This window comes from Bubalus kerabau, chromosome 23, assembly GCF_029407905.1.
Source record: "Bubalus kerabau isolate K-KA32 ecotype Philippines breed swamp buffalo chromosome 23, PCC_UOA_SB_1v2, whole genome shotgun sequence".
Lineage (NCBI taxonomy): Eukaryota > Metazoa > Chordata > Mammalia > Artiodactyla > Bovidae > Bubalus > Bubalus kerabau.
The window spans coordinates 13,330,101-13,348,341 of NC_073646.1; positions in this window are offsets into that span (position 1 = coordinate 13,330,101).

Here is an 18,241-nt window from a genome sequence, read left to right on the forward strand (position 1 = left end):
TAAGACCTCATGCTTCCACTGCAGAGGTGAGGGTTTGACCCCTGGTCTTGGAATTAAGATCTTGTGATGCTAATCAGCATGGCCAAGAAACAAAGAAACAAAAACAAAACAAAACAAAAAATAGAGAGAGATGCAATAAAACTATTTTAAAAAGAATAGAAGAGCATAAGTCAAAAATTGGAACTATCCTAGGTCTAGCCTCCCACTACTGGATATTTATCCAAAAGAATTGAAATCAGATTCTTTAAGAGATCTTAACATTCCCGTGTTTATCGCAGCACTAGTCGCAGCAGCCAAGATATGGAAACAATTTAAATGCCCATCAGCAGATGAATCAATAGAGAACATGTGTTGTATACACGCAATGGGTTACTATGCAGACCTAAAAAGGAGACCCTGCAATATGCTACAAGATGGATGAAACTTGAGGACATTTGCTAAGTGAAGTATGTCACAGATGGACAAATACTGCATGATTCTCCTTATTGAGGTATCTAATGTAGTCAAATTCATAGAATCAAAAAGAATAACGGTTGCCAGGAGCTGGAGGGAGGGCAGAGGGAGGGTACAAATCAATGGGCATAAAGCTTCAGTTAAGCAAGGTGAATAAGGGGCCTGCTGTACAACAATGTACCTATGGTTGCCTTAAGAGATGTAAATCCGAGTCCAAAGGTGTTAATAAGCTCCCTCATGATAATAATAGCAAAAGTAACTCACAGGATCTCAGGATGGGAAAGAACTACAGAGGCTGATTCCTTCTACATCTCTGATTACCAACCTTGACTGCAAATAATCAGCTCTGAAACTTTTAAAACATAAGAATGTTCAGGTCCATCCCTACTGTACACACCTCACAAGAGATTCACCATGGGATGGGGCTGAGCCTGGATACCTTTTAGACCCCCCAGGTGATTGTAATGTGCAGTAGCCAGGGTTGTGAACCACTATACCGTTGATTCTCAAACTGAATGTAGGAATTACCCGGGAGGCTTTACAAAAATGTTGATTCCTAATCTAAAAATAAATGATACACATTAACTTACAAAACAGAAAGAGACTTAGAAAATGAACTTATGATTGCCTGGGTTTGGGGGGAGGATAGGAGGAAGGGATAGTTAGGGAGTTTGGGATGGACATATACACTGCTTTATTTTAAATGGATAACCAGCAAGGACCTACTGTATAACACAGGTAATTCTGCTCAATATTATGTGGCAGCCCGGATAAGAGGGGGGTAGAGGGGAGTTTGGGGGAGAATGGATACATGTATAGGTATGTATAGGCTGAGTCCCTTCATCGTTCACCTGAAACTTTCACAACATTGTGAGTTGCCTGTGAGTGTATGCACACTAAGTCGCTTCAGTCGTGTCCGACTCTGTATGACCCCCACGGACTGTAGCCCACCAGACTCCTCTGTTTATGGGATTCTCCAGGCAAGAATACTGAAATGGGTGGCCATAACCTCCTCCAGGGGATCTTCCTGACCCCTGGAGATGGCAACAGTGTCTCTTATGTCTCCTGCTTGGCAGGCGGGTTCCTGATCACTAGCGACACCTAGGAAGCCCTTATTGGCTATAAAAAATTTAAAAATACTGATTCCTAGGCGTCACTTGGAGATTCTGATCTAACTGGTCAGGGGTGTGGCCTGGCATCCTGATTTTTAAAAGCTCTTCTAGCAATTCTAATACACAACCAAGTTTGGGAGCCATCTCTTTATACTCTTTTTTTTTTTTTTTTTGGAATTTTCATTTTCTTTATTTTTTTTTTTTTAATTTTATTTTATTTTTAAACTTTACATAACTGTATTAGATTTGCCAAATATCAAAATGAATCCGCCACAGGTATACATGTGTTCCCCATCCTGAACCCTCCTCCCTCCTCCCTCCCCATTCCATCCCTCTGGGTCGTCCCAGTGCACCAGCCCCAAGCATCCAGTATCGTGCATCGAACCTGGACTGGCAACTCATTTCATACATGATATTTACATGTTTCAATGCCATTCTCCCAAATCTTCCCACCCTCTCCCTCTCCCACAGAGTCCATAAGACTGTTCTATACATCAGTGTCTCTTTTGCTGTCTCGTACACAGGGTTATTGTTACCATCTTTCTAAATTCCATATATATGCGTTAGTATACTGTATTGGTGTTTTTCTTTCTGGCTTACTTCACTCTGTATAATAGGCTCCAGTTTCATCCACCTCATTAGAACTGATTCAAATGTATTCTTTTTAATGGCTGAATAATACTCCATTGTGTATATGTACCACAGCTTTCTTATCCATTCATCTGCTGATGGACATCTAGGTTGCTTCCATGTCCTGGCTATTATAAACAGTGCTGCGATGAACATTGGGGTACTCGTGTCTCTTTCCCTTCTGGTTTTCTCAGTGTGTATGCCCAGCAGTGGGATTGCTGGATCATAAGGCATGTCTATTTCCAGTTTTTTAAGGAATCTCCACACTGTTCTCCATAGTGGCTGCACTAGTTTGCATTCCCACCAACAGTGTAAGAGGGTTCCCTTTTCTCCACACCCTCTCCAGCATTTATTACTTGTAGACTTTTGGATTGCAGCCATTCTGACTGGCGTGAAATGGTACCTCATAGTGGTTTTGATTTGCATTTCTCTGAGAATGAGTGATGTTGAGCATCTTTTCATGTGTTTGTTAGCCATCTTTATGTCTTCTTTGGAGAAATGTCTATTTAGTTCTTTGGCCCATTTTTTGATTGGGTCATTTATTTTTCTGGAGTTGAGCTGTAGGAGTTGCTTGTATATTCTCGAGATTAGTTGTTTGTCAGTTGCTTCATTTGCTATTATCTTCTCCCATTCTGAAGGCTGTCTTTTCACCTTGCTAATAGTTTCCTTTGATGTGCAGAAGCTTTTAAGGTTAATTAGGTCCCATTTGTTTATTTTTGCTTTTATTTCCAATATTCTGGGAGGTGGGTCATAGAGGATCCTGCTGTGATGTATGTCAGAGAGTGTTTTGCCTATGTTCTCCTCTAGGAGTTTTATAGTTTCTGGTCTTACGTTTAGATCTTTAATCCATTTTGAGTTTATTTTTGTGTATGGTGTTAGAAAGTGTTCTAGTTTCATTCTTTTACAAGTGGTTGACCAGAGTTCCCAGCACCACTTGTTAAAGAGATTGTCTTTAATCCATTGTATATTCTTGCCTCCTTTGTCGAAGATAAGGTGTCCATATGTGCGTGGATTTATCTCTGGGCTTTCTATTTTGTTCCATTGATCTATATTTCTGTCTTTGTGCCAGTACCATACTGTCTTGATAACTGTGGCTTTGTAGTAGAGCCTGAAGTCAGGTAGGTTGATTCCTCCAGTTCCATTCTTCTTTCTCAAGATCGCTTTGGCTATTCGAGGTTTTTTGTTTTTCCATACAAATTGTGAAATTATTTGTTCTAGCTCTGTGAAGAATGCTGTTGGTAGCTTGATAGGGATTGCATTGAATCTATAGATTGCTTTGGGTAGTATACTCATTTTCACTACATTGATTCTTCCAATCCATGAACATGGTATATTTCTCCATCTGTTAGTGTCCTCTTTGATTTCTTTCACCAGTGTTTTATAGTTTTCTATATATAGGTCTTTAGATTCTTTAGGTAGATATATTCCTAAGTATTTTATTCTTTCCGTTGCAATGGTGAATGGGATTGTTTCCTTAATTTCTCTTTCTGTTTTCTCATTATTAGTGTATAGGAATGCAAGGGATTTCTGTGTGTTGATTTTATATCCTGCAACTTTACTATAGTCATTGATTAGTTCTAGTAATTTTCTGGTGGAGTCTTTAGGGTTTTCTATGTAGAGGATCATGTCATCTGCAAACAGTGAGAGCTTTACTTCTTCTTTTCCAATTTGGATTCCTTTTATTTCTTTTTCTGCTCTGATTGCTGTGGCCAAAACTTCCAAAACTATGTTGAATAGTAATGGTGAAAGTGGGCACCCTTGTCTTGTTCCTGACTTTAGAGGAAATGCTTTCAATTTTTCACCATTGAGGATAATGTTTGCTGTGGGTTTGTCATATATAGCTTTGATTATGTTGAGGTAGGTTCCTTCTATTCCTGCTTTCTGGAGAGTTTTGATCATAAATGGATGTTGAATTTTGTCAAAGGCTTTCTCTGCATCTATTGAGATAATCATATGGTTTTTATTTTTCAATTTGTTAATGTGGTGTATTACATTGATTGATTTGCGGATATTGAAGAATCCTTGCATCCCTGGGATAAAGCCCACTTGGTCATGGTGTATGATCTTTTTAATGTGTTGTTGGATTCTGATTGCTAGAATTTTGTTAAGGATTTTTGCATCTATGTTCATCAGTGATATTGGCCTGTAGTTTTCTTTTTTTGTGGGATCTTTGTCAGGTTTTGGTATTAGGGTGATGGTGGCCTCATAGAATGAGTTTGGAAGTTTACCATCCTCTGCAATTTTCTGGAAGAGTTTGAGCAGGATAGGTGTTAGCTCTTCTCTAAATTTTTGGTAGAATTCAGCTGTGAAGCCGTCTGGACCTGGGCTTTTGTTTGCTGGAAGATTTTTGATTACAGTTTCAATTTCCGTGCTTGTGATGGGTCTGTTAAGATTTTCTATTTCTTCCTGATCGAGTTTTGGAAAGTTGTACTTTTCTAAGAATTTGTCCATTTCTTCCACGTTGTCCATTTTATTGGCATATAATTGTTGATAGTAGTCTCTTATGATCCTTTGTATTTCTGTGTTGTCTGTTGTGATCTCTCCATTTTCATTTCTAATTTTATTGATTTGATTTTTCTCCCTTTGTTTCTTGATGAGTCTGGCTAATGGTTTGTCAATTTTATTTATCCTTTCAAAGAACCAGCTTTTGGTTTTGTTGATTTTTGCTATGGTCTCTTTTGTTTCTTTTGCATTTATTTCTGCTCTAATTTTTAAGATTTCTTTCCTTCTACTAACCCTGGGGTTCTTCATTTCTTCCTTTTCTAGTTGCTTTAGGTGTAGAGTTAGGTTATTTATTTGACTTTTTTCTTGTTTCTTGAGGTGTGCCTCTATTGCTATGAACTTTCCCCTTAGGACTGCTTTTACCGTGTCCCACAGGTTTTGGGTTGTTGTGTTTTCATTTTCATTCGTTTCTATGCAAATTTTGATTTCTTTTTTGATTTCTTCTGTGATTTGTTGGTTATTCAGCAGCGTGTTGTTCAGCCTCCATATGTTGGATTTTTTAATAGTTTTTCTCCTGTAATTGAGATCTAATCTTACTGCATTGTGGTCAGAAAAGATGCTTGGAATGATTTCTATTTTTTTGAATTTACCAAGGCTAGCTTTATGGCCCAGGATGTGATCTATCCTGGAGAAGGTTCCATGTGCACTTGAGAAGAAGGTGAAATTCATTGTTTTGGGATGAAATGTCCTATAGATATCAATTAGGTCTAACTGGTCTATTGTATCGTTTAAAGTTTGTGTTTCCTTGTTAATTTTCTGTTTAGTTGATCTATCCATAGGTGTGAGTGGGGTATTAAAGTCTCCCACTATTATTGTGTTATTGTTAATTTCTTCTTTCATACTTGTTAGCATTTGTCTTACATACTGCGGTGCTCCCGTGTTGGGTGCATATATATTTATAATTGTTATATCTTCTTCTTGGATTGATCCTTTGATCATTATGTAGTGACCATCTTTGTCTCTTTTCACAGTCTTTGTTTTAAAGTCTATTTTATCTGATATGAGTATTGCTACTCCTGCTTTCTTTTGGTCCCTATTCGCATGGAAAATCTTTTTCCAGCCCTTCACTTTCAGTCTGTATGTGTCCCCTGTTTTGAGGTGGGTCTCTTGTAGACAACATATGCAGGGGTCTTGTTTTTGTATCCATTCAGCCAGTCTTTGTCTTTTGGTTGGGGCATTCAACCCATTTACGTTTAAGGTAATTACTGATAAGTATGACCCCGTTGCCATTTACTTTATTGTTTTGGGTTCGAATTTATACACAATTTTTGTGTTTCCTGTCTAGAGAATATCCTTTAGTATTTGTTGGAGAGCTGGTTTGGTGGTGCAGAATTCTCTCAGCTTTTGCTTGTCTGAAAAGCTTTTGATTTCTCCTTCATACTTGAATGAGATCCTTGCTGGGTACAATAATCTGGGCTGTAGATTATTTTCTTTCATCATTTTAAGTATGTCTTGCCATTCCCTCCTGGCTTGAAGAGTTTCTATTGAAAGATCAGCTGTTATCCTTATGGGAATTCCCTTGTGTGTTATTTGTTGTTTTTCCCTTGCTGCTTTTAATATTTGTTCTTTGTGTTTGATCTTTGTTAATTTGATTACTATGTGTCTTGGGGTGTTTCGCCTTGGGTTTATCCTATTTGGGACTCTCTGGGTTTCTTGGACTTGGGTGATTATTTCCTTCCCCATTTTAGGGAAGTTTTCAACTATTATCTCCTCAAGTATTTTCTCATGGTCTTTCTTTTTGTCTTCTTCTTCTGGGACCCCTATGATTCGAATGTTGTAGCGTTTAATATTGTCCTGGAGGTCTCTGAGATTGTCCTCATTTCTTTTAATTCGTTTTTCTTTTATCCTCTCTGATTCATTTATTTCTACCATTCTATCTTCTAATTCACTAATCCTATCTTCTGCCTCTGTTATTCTACTATTTGTTGCCTCCAGAGTGTTTTTAATTTCACTTATTGCATTATTCATTATATATTGACTCTTTTTTATTTCTTCTAAGTCCTTGTTAAACCTTTCTTGCATCTTCTCAATCCTTGCCTCCAGGCTATTTATCTGTGATTCCATTTTAATTTCAAGATTTTGGATCAATTTCACTATCATTATTCGGAATTCTTTATCAGGTAGATTCCCTATCTCTTCCTCTTTGGTTTGGTTTGGTGGGCATTTATCCTGTTCCTTTATCTGCTGGCTATTCCTCTGTCTCTTCATCTTGTTTAAATTGCTGAGTTTGGGGTGTCCTTTCTGTATTCTGGCAGTTTGTGGAGTTCTCTTTATTGTGGCGTTTCCTCGCTGTGTGTGGGTTTGTACAGGTGGCTTGTCAAGGTTTCCTGGTTAGGGAAGCTTGTGTCGATGTTCTGGTGGATGGAGCTGTATTTCTTCTCTCTGGAGTGTAATGAAATGTCCAGTAATGAGTTATGAGATGTCTATGGTTTTGGGGTGACTTTGGGCAGCCTGTATCTTGAAGCTCAGGGCTGTGTTCCTTTGTTGCTGGAGAATTTGCTTGGTATGTCTTTCCCTGGAACTTGTTGGCCCTTGTGTGGTGCTTGGTTTCAGTGTCGGTATGGAGGCGTTTGATGAGCTCCTGTCAATTAATGTTCCTTGGAGTCAGGAGTTCCCTGGAGTCAGGGATTGGACTTAAGCCTCCTACTTCCAGTTATCGGTCTTAATTTTACAGTAGTTTCAAAACTTCTCCTTCTATACAGCACCACTGATAAAACATCTACGTTAAAGATGAAAAGTTTCTCTACTGTGAGGGTCACTCAGAGAGGTTCACAGCGTTACATGGAGAAGAGAAGAGGGAGGAGGGAGTTAGAGGTGACCCAAATGAGATGAGGTGGAATCAATAGTGGAGAGAGTGGGCTAGCCAGTAGTCACTTCCTTATGTGCACTCCACAACTGGACCACTCAGAGATGTTCACGGAGTTATACAGGGAAGAGAAGAAGGAGGCAGGAGACAGAGGTGGCCAGAAGGATAAAAGGGGGAAATGAAAAGGAGGGAGACAGATCCAGTCAGTAATCAGTTCCTTAAGTGTTCTCCACCGTCTGGAACACACAGAAATTCACAGAGTTGGGTAGAGTAGAGAGGGGTTAGGGAGGAGATACAGGTGACCTGGTGGAGAAAATGGAGAGTCCAAAGGGAGAGAGAGCAGTCAAGCCAGTAATCTCGTACACTAGTGAAAAATGGGTCCTGAAGATTGGGTTCTTAAAGGTACAAAATTGGTAACAAATACATAAAAACAAAAATTAGAAATTAGAGTAGAGTTTGGAATTTCAAAAATGCGATGTTAATGAAAAGGAGAAGGAAAAGAAAGAGAGAAAAAACGAACAAAGAAAAACAAACAAGGTCGTGAAAGTAATAAAGAAACTACAGGTACAAAATTGATAATTAATACCAAACAGCAAAAATTAAAAATCCAGAGTAGAGTTTGGAATTTCAAAAATACAACGTTAAAAAAAAAAAAAAAAAAAGAAGAAGAAGAAGAAAAATAGAGAAAACAAACAAACCAACAAAAACAATGTCGCAAAAATTATAAAGAAAATACAGGTACAAAATTGATATCAAATACCAAAAAGCATAAATTAAAAATCTTGAGTAGAGTTTGGAATTGCAGATATACGATGTTATATAAAAGAAGAAGAGAAAGAAACAGAGGAAAAAAAAAAAAGTCACAGCAATTATGAAAAAAACTATAGGTACAAAATTGATAACATATATCAAATGGCTAAAATTAAAAATCTAGAGTAGAGTTTGGAATTTCAAAAATGCAATGTTAAAGAAAAGAAGAAAAAGAAAAAAGAAAAAAAAAAAAAAAAAACCACGGTCAAAAAATTATAAAATATATATATGAAGTTTGCTGAAGAAGAAAAAAAAAAAAAATAGGGTCTTTTTTTTTTTTTTTTTTGCAAAGTAATAGTTATAAAAGTGAAAATTAAAGGACAATAGAGGACTTAAAAAAAATTTTTTTTTAATTAAAAAAAAAAAGAAAGAAAGATTGATCGTAAAAATAGTAAAAATATATCTAGGTCTTTCTCTGGTTTTGTTGTGAGTATTGTGGGTTCAGTTCATTTTTGGCAGTTCCTTAGTCCGATTTATATTTCTCAAGATCTATAGGCCCCTTCCTATGTAATCCGTAGTAACCACAGGGTTTTAATCTATGGCCTGTAGCTTCCAAGGCGTTTCCCTCTGTTAGAGCTTCTTCTGTTTGCTGGTCTCTTCAGTGTCTGGTTCCCGCCCTGACACAAAGGGGACGGTGGAGGACCCTATTTTTTTTTTTTTTTTTTTTTAATTTAGGCTCACTTGTTCAGCCGCGCTGTGGGGAGGGAGGGAGGGATGCTGCAAACAGATAACACTGGCGTGCGCTCGAAGTGCCTCGGCCACACTGGGTCTGCCCCCGCTCACGGCGCGTGTAACCTCCCTGCCCACACTGCTTGGGCTCTAGGTTGTTCCGCCGGGAACAATCAGAGGCCGGCCCTGGACTGAGCTCCCAGGTCCAAGCCGCTCAGGTTCAGGCACTCGGGTAGTCCTCAGAGGCGCAGACTCGGTTGGGCCTGCGTTTTGTGTTCTTCCCAGGTCGAGCAGCTCAGGCGATGAGGTGCTTGGCGGGCGCCAATGCTGCGACTTATCGCCTCCCCGCCACTCGGTTATCTGGGTGTAAAACCGGCGCACCTTCTCAGGCAGATGTTGACCGTCCAGACCCCCAAGAAGTTTTAGTTAGCAAAGAAGCCTGCTTACAGTTTTATAGATAGTGTCTCTCTGGGGCTGCGATTGCCCCCTTCCGGCTCTGGTTGCCTGTCACCGGAGGGGGAGGTCTGCAGCCGGCTATCTCTGTTCAGTCCTTTGTTCTGTGCGCGGGCCTGGCGGTGTCTTAGGTTAGGGCTGGCTTTTCGCGTGGTAGATATCCCACAGTCTGGTTTGCTAGCCCAAATTATTTCGCTCAGATAGCGCTCAGGACATTCGGCCCGATTCTTACTCTAAGGGACACAGCCCGTGCCGCACTTCCCTGCCCAGCCCCCGCTTGCTAATGCCGTGTGCAGGCGTCTGCGCTGCTTCTCCGCTGGGGGAGTTCCCGTAGGGCTCACAATCCGCGATTTTTAATTGTTTATTTTTTTTTTCCCCTCCCTTTTATGTTGCCCTCTGTGCTTCCAAAGCTCGGCACAGATTCGGCAGTGAGAGGGTTTCCTGGTGTTTGGAAACTTCTCTCTTTTTAAGACTCCCTTCCCGGGACGGAACTCCGTCCCTCCCTCTTTTGTCTCTTTTTTTGTCTTTTATATTTTTTCCTACCTCCTTTCGAAGAGTTGGGCTGCTTTTCTGGGTGCCTGATGTCCTCTGCCGGCATTCGGAAGTTGTTTTGTGGAATTTACTCGATGTTTAAATGCTCTTTTGATGAATTTGTGGGGGAGAAAGTGTTCTCCCCGTCCTACTCCTCCGCCATCTTGGCTCCTCCCGTCTTTATACTCTTAAAGATTGGCCCATGGACTAGAAGGAGCTTGCAGGTAATGCAGAATCTCAACTCCATCCTACATCTAGAAAAGCAGGATCTGCAATACTCACAAGTGTCTCTGTGTCTATTAATAAAGTCTGAGAAGCACTGCCCTAGACCATCCCAGATAGGAATTACCAAGTCTCTGGCATTCTTCCAAGTCAAATTTCTACAGACACCTGTCTCTACCTCACCCCTACTCCCATCCTTTAAAAGGGCGGGACAGGGATCATTTAGGACAGTTCTGCACCATGTAAACTAAGGATTTATCCCTCCCAATTTATATCTCAGCATCAGGATATACACAATGCTGAAAAGACTGAAGGAAGGAGAAGGGGACAACAGAGGATGAGGTGGTTGGATGGCATCACCAACTCAATGGACATGAGTTTGAGCAAGCTCCAGAAGATGGTGGGGGACAGGGAAGCTTGGCGTGCTGTGGGTCCATGGGGTTGCAAAGAGTCATCAATTTATATCCAGGCTTTTAACCACCCCCTACCCAACACAACTCAGCTGGAAGGCAAGCATTTGCTCCCTGAAGCTGGAAGATCCAGATTTTTTTATTATTTTTTATTATTCCAAAGGACCACATTGAGTGGGAACAGAACAACCCCTGAAGAGGACATTTCACCAATGAGCAGCTTCAGGAGGCCCCAAACTTCCCTACAACAAAGTGAACCATTTTCAACAGCAGCTGCTGGCTCGTCTGTATGCGAATCCCATGAATATGCAGGCCGGGTGATAGGATCTCAGGGAGCAGGGCTAATTGGCCCCTTTCACTTGATATTCCAGGCCACAGTTCTCTTCTGGTGCAGTTTTCCTCTCCAGCAATCTTGTGAGGGATTTAGGTCACAGCGAATGCCATGGGCATTCTCCATTAGAACAAGATCAAAGGGAAGAAGGAGCTCATTTTAGAGTCCAGGGTGCGGTGTGATTACTTGATGATACTATTCAATTTCTTCTATGTTTGGCAACCTCTCTGGAGAGGGCTTTGCAAATACCCCTCTGCCTCATTAGCCTTGGGCCAAAGCAGCCCTGGGTTTACTGCATGGTGGAAGGCATGCAGCTGGTGCCTCCCCCTCTACAGCCTGCTCCGTCTTTGGGAATAGAGAGATATAGGGGCTCCCTAAGGCAAGATTAGTGAAAGTGGAAGTCACTCAGTCGTGTCTGACTCTTTGCAACCCCATGGACTGTAGCCCTCCAGGCTCCTCTGTCCATGGAATTCTCCAGGCAAGAATACTGGAGTGGCTAGCCATTCCCTTCTCCAGGGGATCTTCCTAACCAAGGGATCGAATCAAGGTCTCCGGCATTGCAGGCAGATTCTACACCATCTGAGCCATTAGGCAGGAGCATTTGAAGACCCAAATCATCCACATGTAGCCTCTGGAGCAGACACCATTGTGCTCACCAGCATTTATTCTCTCTTCTTCCTCTAGGGAAGAACCACTCTCTCCCTGGTTTTGATTTTGCATGGTTTGGAGATGACTGACCAGACCAAGGATGGGTGTGTGGTTCAAGTCCAGTCAATCAGAGCTGCCTGATTCAAACAGTGGGAATTCAAATCCAGATAGGTTTCTCTGCTTAGGCCTGTCTGAAAATCCAAGCCAGAGGTGGAAAACTGCAAAATCAAGCCAGATCATGCCAAACAGTTGTGACTGGACCATGGAGAATTTTTTTTTTATATTTTTTTTTACATTTTAGAAGGATTGTTGTTGTTGTTCAGTCATTCATTCATGCCTGACTCTTTGCAACCCCATGGACTGCAGCATACCAGGCTTCCCAGTCCTTCACTATCCCCCTGAGTTTGCTCAAACTCATGTCCATTGAGTTGATGATGTCATCCAACCATCTCATCCTCTGTCACCCCTTTCTCCTCCTGCCCTCAATCTTTCCCAGCATCAGGATCTTTTCCAAAGAGTTGGCTGTTCACATCAGGTGGCCAAAGTATTGGAGCTCCAGCTTCAGCATCAGTCTTTCCAATGAATATTCAGGATTGATTTCCTTTAGGACTGACTGGTTGCAAGTCCTTACAGTCCAAGGGACTTTAAAGTCTTTTCCAACACCACAGTTCAAAAGCATCAGTTCTTCAGTGCTCAGCCTTCTTTATGGTTCAGCTCTCTCACCTGTACATGACTACTAGAAAAACTGTAGCTTTGACTATATGGACCTTTGTTGGCAAAGTGATGTCTCTGCTTTTTAATGTGCTGTCTAAGTTTGTCATAGCTTTTCTTCCAAAGAGCAAGCATTTTTAATTTCATGGCTACACTCACTGTCCTCGGTAATTTTGGAGCCCAAGAAAAGAAAATCTGTTACTCTTTCCACTTTTTCCACTTCTAGACCAAGTGTTCAAGACCAACAACCAATAAAGGGAAACCAATAAAGTGATAGAAACAAATGTGCCTCCCACTTGCCTGAAAAGGAATGAAATAACAGGTCAAAAGGGCTTGACTTCTTTCATAGTGGGGAGAAAAAAGTTTGGGGGCGGGATTAGGAACATTCAATTTATTATTAAGTATCTGCTGTGTGCCAGGCACTGTGCTAGGTGATCAGATACAGTGGTGAGTGAGACACATCCCTGCCCACGGGGAGCTCACACTATCGGGGGCTGGGAGTAGGGAGATGAGAAGCATGGGATGCTATAAAGTATAGCAGAGCTCTGATAGAACTGTGCATGGAGTCCAGGGGTCAACCCCACTCAGGGGGTGCAGTGGAAGCAAAGGCATGGAGGGGGAAGAAAAAGAAGCACATTAAGGGGATGGCTTAGGTATGGATAGGGGCTTCCTCAGTGGCTCAGTGGTAAAGAATCCACCTGCAATGCGGGAGACATGAGCTCAGTCTCTGGGTCGAGAAGATCCTCTGGAGCAAGGCATGGCAACCCACTCTGGTATTCTTGCCTAGAGACTCTCATACACAGAGGATCCTGGCAGCTACAGTCCATGAGGTCACAAAGAGTTGGACACAACTGAATCAACTAAGCAAGCACACATGGAGGTATGGCTGGAGTATGGGCAGTGAGGAGGCCAGGGGCCCAGATGAGATGGATGATGCCAGAGAGGTTGGCAGGACCCCTAGTGTGATGGTCCTTCATACTAGATTCAATCAGGTTATCATAGGGGATAAAGTCATACATAACTCTGGCAACATACAGACTGGGGCTCAAATCCATATTCCCTGTCTAACTTACTGGGTGACCTTGAGCAAGTGACATCACTTCTCTGAGCCTCAGTTATCTCATATGAAGAATGGGAAACTAGCAGTGCTTACCTCATCGAGTAGTGGGAATAGTTAACTAAAATAATCTATTCAGATGCTTACCACAGTGCCTGGCACTGAGTACATGTTTAATACACGTTACTGTGGAAAGCTCCTGAAGGTGAGGCAGGGAGTCATGTTGTTATTTTCTAGTCGCTAAGTACTGTCCAACTCTGCGACTCCATGAACTACAGCATGCCAGGCTTCCCTATCCTATCCCTATTTACTTTTCACTATCTCCCAGAGTTTACTCAGATTCATTTCCATTGAGTCAGTGATGCTATCTAACCATCTCATCCTCTGTCATCCCCTTCTCCTCCTGCCCTTAATCTTTCCCAGCATTGGTGTCTTTTCCAATGAGTAGGCTCTTCAAATCAGGTGGCCAAAGTATTGGAGCTTCAGCTTCAGCATCAGTTCTTCAAGTGAACCCCCCCACCCCACCCCCATCCCCTCACCAAATGCCTTAATTTGCTGCTGAGGATGTGAGAAAAAAGAGCTCCTGGAGGGACAGGAGACTATTTCTGCCTGTCCCCACCCCCCACCCCGATAAGATGTGTTGGTACACAGGGAATATACAGAGTTTTGAGAGTCCCAGACATGGAAATGAAGTTTCTGATTTACTTTTCAATTTGCACTTCTATAAATGCATCCAGGCTGTAGGTCACTGAATTATTCAGGCACTTTGTGAACAATGCCCACAATGGAACGGGTGCTTTGGAGCTGTGCTTTCTGGGGTGACATCATTTGGGAAGTTATCAACAACACGTCCTCAGAGATACCAGGCAAGCCTGCTTTGTTGAGACAAGTGCTAATAACTTAAGCCTCTTGAAAATTAAGAGGGAAGAGTGATAAAATTAAGAAAGAAACAGTTTACATGTGGAATTTGCAATGAGAAGCGCCTCATGCGACTGCTGCACACACAGGGACTGAAAATGTTGGAAAGGTGAGGATAGAACAGTCATCCTGCTCATCCTCTGTCAGGCTGGCCGGGGGTCTGAACTCTACTATGATGCCCATCAATTTGGGGCCTGAAGACTTTACAGTCTTTTTGGATTCTTATTTAAAATGTTAATATCCTTATAAAAAGGCAAAGGATTTCACATAAGAATTCTGGTTTATTTCCAGCTATATGCTGTTTATGCCTAAAACAAGTGACAACAAAAGTTTGTGACTATATCTACAGGTAAAGGTACAGTGGACTTCCCTGGTGGCCTCAGTGGTAAAGAATCTGCCTGCCGATGCAGGAGATGTGGGTTCCATCCCTGGTTCACGAAGAACCCCTGGAGAAGGAAATGGCAACCCAGTCCAGTATTCTTGCCTGGGAAACCATGGACAGAGGAGTCTGGCGGGCTATAGTCCATGGGGTTGCAAAAGAGTTAGACACAACTTATCGACTAAACAACAACAACAAAGGCACAGTAGGCAAATGCAAAAGCAACAATGGAAACCATGAGCGGTACTGGTATCAACAGATAGAACACAGTTCAAGACCGAAAGCATGAATTTGCCCAAATGTTAGAAGACATAATCCATGGAGAGAATAGTGTAATCCTGACAGTTTCTGCACCAAACAATGGAGAATAAGGGAACGAAATCAGGAACAACCTAATGAACATGAATGGAAAAGCAGATGAACAGATTTTGATGCACCCCTACTATGAAATATTATGTAATTAGTAAAATGGATGCATTACATTTATATATATTAAAGTAGATCAGAGGCTTTCAATCCTGACTGCACATTAGAGTCATCTAGAGAACTTTTAAAAAATGCCACTGGCCAAAGTGATTCATACCTGTACCTTTATCTGTAGATATATGAGTCTAGTCTTTGGAATTGTTTTAAACTTTCAACAGTGATTTTAATGTGCAATTAGAATGAGACTCACCAGCTTAATAGGACATCACTGTATCATCACATATTAAGTAGAAAAGCAAGAAAGAGAGGGGGAAATGAAGAAAAACAACAAGAAGAAAAATAAGAGAATAAGCAATATGAATGTATATAATTTTTCATAGCTTTGTCTGAGGCTTGTGATAAATGAAAAATATATATATAATACCAAAAGTAAATACTGCTTATCTAATTTGTGGGGAGAGGAGTAAAGTACAAGGAGGTTAATCATTGAATGTCCTATGTGTTTCTTTGTGTAATTTGGTTTACAATGATAAACATGAATTATTGTGTAGCCATTAAAATTAAACCATTCAATAAAAATTAATTTATCATCTACTACATGCCAGGCACTACCTTAGCTGCTGATGTTATAGCAGTAGGAAAAGTAGGCATAATGCCTACCTTTGTAGAGCTTATATTCTAGCACAATCAGATTTTACTAAATTACAAATAAAATGCCAATAATTATTTTAATGTTAATACTCAAAGTTGACAAGACATAATGCTGTATCAGCTGTTGTTTTTATGTAGATTATAACCTGTAGAAACAGTAGGATAATGGAAACAGAATGACTATTTGGAATGATCTCAGAATTTGATGGCTAAATCAGGGACTGGAAGTGATCCCCTGGTCTGACTGACATGTGGTTCAATTTTAAGTTAAGCAGACTAAAGTCATTCCCCTAGAGGTTGCCCTCACTGTCGACCAGATAATCAGAAGTTTTTCTGTGCATCAGCTAGATATCTTATGTATTAATAATGGCATTTCTGAGTCTACTCTTCCCACTGGCATCTGAGTGTCCAATAAACCCAGACTTCCCGAATATCTAACAGAGTCTTAAGAGCTTAACAGGAGGGATAGGTGGCTTGAACAACAAGAATAACTTACTCCAGTCTTATCTAGGCCACCTTCTGTGCTTACTCATGAAGTCTACACAATAATCTGGCTTAAAACATAAGAAGCCTATTTGAGACAACATGGCATATAATCCCCTTCCCTTCTCACCCCTCTGATTAAAGAATAAAAAAAAAACTTGAGGTTCCTCAGGTCAGAAAAGAGCCATGAGTTTGTAAATATCTATTTCATGACTAATCATTATCCCAGTCACTGCTGGTTTCTATTAGCACCCTCAAATCCTAAAACTTATGTTGTGTACCTAAAAGTATACTGGAGTCTTGTCAAATACTGGAGCCAGGACAATCCCCAAATATGACCAAAGTTCAGGAATAGCTTATGTTTTTACTAGCTGGAGAGAAAAACCTCATAATTCACAGAAAATGAAAGTTCTAAAAAATGAGTCATCTTATTAGTTTGGAAATGTAAGCCTTGAACTAAAGGATCTGCTTACCAAAACTTAAAAAGCAAGCCTAGAAAGCAACAAACTTAACTATGTCCCACAACAAAATCCCCAAATATTTATAAGATTACAAAACTATTCAGCATCCAACAAGGTAAAATTCAAAATGGCTGATAATAATAAAAATTTCCAGGCATGCAAGGGAGTATAAAAATCTTATGAAAAATGAGGAGAATAATTAATCAGCAGAAAGACACACAGAAATGGCACTGACTAGAGACTAGGTAGACAAGGAAAACAAAACAGCTATTATTAATATATTCGATATGATCAAGAAGAGAGAAAAGTTTGAACATGTTAAGGAGAGAAGATATTTTAGAAGATCGAAATCACACTTCTAGAAAGGAAAAATACAATCTCTAAGATGAAAAATACACTAGATGAAATTAACAACAGATTAGACACTACAGAGGAAAATATTAGCAAATTGAAGATACAGCAATGGAAATTTCAGAGGGAAAAAAAAGAATGACAAAAACCCAGAAGATAAATATGCTGTGGAACAATTTCAGATGGCTTTAATAATGTAACTGTAATCCTGAGAGGAAAGTAAGCATAAATATTTATAAGTAAAAAGCAGAGACATTACTTTACCAACAAAGGTCTGTCTAGTCAAAGCTATGGCTTTTCCAGTAGTCATGTATGGATGTGAGAGTTGGGCCATAAAAAAAGCTGAGCGCCAAAGAATTGATGCCTTTGAACTGTGGTGTTGGAGAAGACTGTTGAGAGTCCCTTGGACAGCAAGGAGATCAAACCAGTTAATCCTAAAGGAAATCAGTCCTGAATATTCATTGGAAGGACTGATGCTAAAGCTGAAATTCCAATATTTTGCTCACCTGATGTGAAGAACTGCTGCTGCTGCTAAGTCACTTCAGTCGTGTCCGACTCTGTTCGACCCCATAAACGGCAGCCCACCAGGCTCCTCTGTCCCTGGGATTCTCTAGGCAAGAATACTGGAGTGGGTTGCCATTTCCTTCTCCAATGCATGAAAGTGAAAAGTGAAAGTGAAGTCACTCAGTCATGCCCGACTCTTAACGACCCCATGGACTGCAGCCCACCAGGCTTCTCTGTCCATGGAATTTTCCAGGCAAGAGTACTGGAGTGGGGTGCCATTGCCTTCTCCTGTGAAGAACTGACTCACTGGAAAGGACCCTAATGCTGGGAAAGATTGAACGCAGGAGAAGGGGATGACAGAGGATAAGATGGTTGGATGGCATCACTGACTCGATGGACATGAAATTGAGTAGGCTCTGGGAGTTGGTGATGCACAGGGAAGCCTGCTGTGCTGCTGTCCATGGGGTCACAAAGTTGGACATGACTGAGTGACTGAACTGACTGACTGATAAAAAGAAAACCAAATTAAATCCAAAAAAGCAGAAGAAGAAATGTAATAAAGAAAAGAATAGAAATAAATGACATAGAAAATATACATATTAAAACTAAAAACAAGTCTTTGAAGAGATTAATCAAATTAATATACTTCTACTCAAACTGATCAGGATGAAAAACGACGTCAATCACCAATATCTGAAATGAGAGAAGAGACTCACTATTGAT